This window comes from Dioscorea cayenensis, chromosome 6, assembly GCF_009730915.1.
Source record: "Dioscorea cayenensis subsp. rotundata cultivar TDr96_F1 chromosome 6, TDr96_F1_v2_PseudoChromosome.rev07_lg8_w22 25.fasta, whole genome shotgun sequence".
NCBI classification, from domain to species: Eukaryota; Viridiplantae; Streptophyta; class Magnoliopsida; order Dioscoreales; family Dioscoreaceae; genus Dioscorea; species Dioscorea cayenensis.
The window spans coordinates 10,796,006-10,799,400 of NC_052476.1; positions in this window are offsets into that span (position 1 = coordinate 10,796,006).

Here is a 3,395-nt window from a genome sequence, read left to right on the forward strand (position 1 = left end):
TCTGATGTTTGGGGTCCTACACCGCTCTCATCTCTTGGTGGTTTCTTCTATTACATATCTTTCATTGATGATTTTTCTCGTTATACTTGCCTTTATTTAATGCGTTCCTGATCTGAGGTTTTGAAATTTACTCTCAATTAGCACAAATGGTATATACTCAGTTTGGTAAACACATTAAAATATTTCACTATAATAAGGCACGTGAGTACCTCTCTACATCTTTTCGCACATTACTCTCCATTCATGGCACTATTCCTCAGCAATCCTGTCCTTACACACCTGTTCAGAACGGTGTCGCTGAGTGCAAACATCGCCACATCCTAGACACTGCACGTGCACTTCTTTTTGCCTCCTCTATCCCTTAATCTTTCTGGGCTGAAGCCATTCTTACTTTTGTCTATATTATCAATTGTACTCCTACCTCCACTCTCTCCGGTATCACACCTTATGAGTGTCTTCACTCTCTTCTTCCCTCCTATGGTCATCTTCGCACATGCGGGTGCACCTGTTTTGTTCTTTTGCCTACTATCGAGTGAAACAAACTCTCTTCCCATTCTACCATGTGTATTTTTCTTGGATATAGCTCTAAACACAAGGGCTATCGCTGCTATGATCCTCATTCTTACTGTCTGGACATTTCCTATCATGTCACTTTTCTTGAAGATACCTTTTATTTCTCTTCATCCTTCCTAAATCTTTCCTTTCTTCAGTCTTCCGCTAGTACATCCTCTTCTCTCCCCTCCATAGTTTTTCCGAGTTCTACTACCTGGTGATTTGCCTCCTCTCTCCACCAACTTATCCTCTCCTAAAGATGCTCCTATTGTCCCCCGTTGTTATCCAGACAGTCTTCATTAACCTCCTGCTCGGTACACACTTTCTCTCCTCTACCTACTCTTTCAATTTCCAAGCCTTTCTTACTATTATTCACTCGTATTTCGAGCGGTAGTCTTATCGTGAGGCAGTGAAACATCCCTAGTGGCAACAAGCTATGATAGAGGAACTTGATGCTCTTTAGCGCATGCATACATGGGATCTTGTTCCGCTTCCGTCTGGTGTTACTCCTATCAGCTGTCGGTGGATCTATCGAGACAAGACTTGAGCCGATGGTAGTATTAAGTGCCACAAAGCACGTCTTGTTGCTCGTGGTTTTACTTAGGAGTATGGCAATGATTATGAGGAGACATTTGCTCCTATGGCCAAGTTGACTACTATTCGTCTTCTTTTTGCTATTCTTGCTGCTCGTCACTAGGCATTTCATCAGTTAGATGTGACCAATACCTTCTTACATGGAGATCTTTCTGAGGACATTTATATGACTCCTCCTCTTGGTTTCTCTCATACTTCTTAGCATGTTTAGTCATCTGTGTCGCGCTATCTATGGGCTCAAATAGGTTCCTTGTGCCTGGTTTGAGCAGTTTCATAGTGTGATTCTTACTCTTGGTTTCACCGAGAGCTCTCATGATTATGCCCTCTTCACTCGGTAGACTCCTCGAGGCCTCACTATTCGTCTTCTTTATATTGACGATATGGTTATTACTGGTGATGATGTTGATAATGTTCTTTCTTTGAAATAGCAGTCACACATCAAGTTTCAGATGAAAGATCTTGGCCTTCTTCGTTACTTTCGGGGTCTTGAGGTTGCTTATTCTCGTCGAGGCTACTTGGTGTCTCAATAGAAGTACATATGTGGCATTTTTTGATGAGCAGGTATCATTAATCTCCGCACTGCCTCTACTCCTATTGATTTGCATCACCGACTCTCCTCTTCTGATGGTAAGCTTCTGCCTGATCCCACTCACTATCGTGCACTTGTTGGCGCTCTAGTCTATCTAACCATCACTCGGCCTGATATTGCATATGTTGTTTGTGTTCTTAGTTAGTTTGTAAGTGCTCCTCGCTCTACTCATTATGTTGCCCTCTTACAAGTTCTTCGTTATCTTCATGGCACTATATCTCGCTCTTTACTTTTCTCTGCACATCTTCTCTCGAGTTGCACGCCTATTGTGATGCTGATTGGGCAAGTGATGCTTACGATCGACGATCTACTACTGGTTTTTGCATTTTCCTTGGAGATTTTCTTATCTCTTCGAAAAACAAGAAACAATCTATTGTTGCTCTTTCTACTACTGAGGCTAAGTATGATGCTATGTTCTCTGCTACTATGGAGGTTCTTTGGTTGCGTCAGATTTTGATGGACCTTGGTATCTCTATCTCTGCCCCCACTCCGATATATTGTGATAACCAGAGTGCCATTAAAATTGCTGCCAACCCTGTATTCCATTAGCGTACGAAGCATCTTGAGATAGCTCTTCACTTTGTTTGTCATTATTATCTTGCTGGCAGTATTCTTCTTCCTTATGTCACCTCTACATAACAACTTGCTGATCTTTTCACTAAGGCAAATACTATCTCTCGATTTCAGTTTCTAGTTAACAAACTCTCAGTTTAATACCAACCGTGAGTTTGAGGGGTGTATTAGAGTAATACATACATGTATATATACTGTATACTTCTATGCATATACCCTTGAGTATACTTACTCATGTATACACCTTTCTTGTATTTAGATGGGTTGGTTTTACTTTGATAAACACACATTCATTCTCTCCTCTCATCTTTTATCTAACAAATCGGAAACCTCCAATTGGGTTTTCAAGAGAAGGTAATTTTGGTTCCAATTTGTGTGATAGTTTCGATTTTCTAGCATGATGTTCAGGGTTGTAAATTTATTTATGATGTTATTCATATATGAAGTAAAGCAATTTGGTTCGGAATCTCTGTGTGACACATAATATCTTATTTTTGATAGCTTGTTTACATGCGAATGAAATTTCTCTTTATAGAAAAGAAAGGAAAGGAGAAGAATTTAATTAGAAAAGTTGCTGAATGTTAAAAATCTTAGTCGTTTGATTTCTGTAGCTTACTTGAAATAAGAAACGTGAAAGCTGAAAACACTAAAGTTGCTTAATTAGAAACTTTATTTTATGATTTTTTTTCAATTTAAATATGAACAATAATTGTTGAAATTAACTTGCATACACAGTTTAGACATATCATCTTCTGGCATAATTTAGAGTCGATATGTTTTTTCAGGAAGTAAAGAAGCCCAAGAGATGAAAAGCGGTATCATCCAGTGAAACATCTTCAAAAGCGGTTGGTTTGTTTATCTAAATACTTTTGAATTCCTAAAAGCAGAAATTTACTTTGCTTCGCTAACATATATATAGAATTGGGATCTTAGCCATTTTAATTTTAACTTTACTCATGCTCTTTTTTATGCCTTTGAATCATACTATCTGTTATTCACATTGTAAGATGGAAGCTCTAGATATGATGTACATATGATAAAATGGCATATTTCTAGTTATCAACTAGGCAGTGCATATGCTTATTTT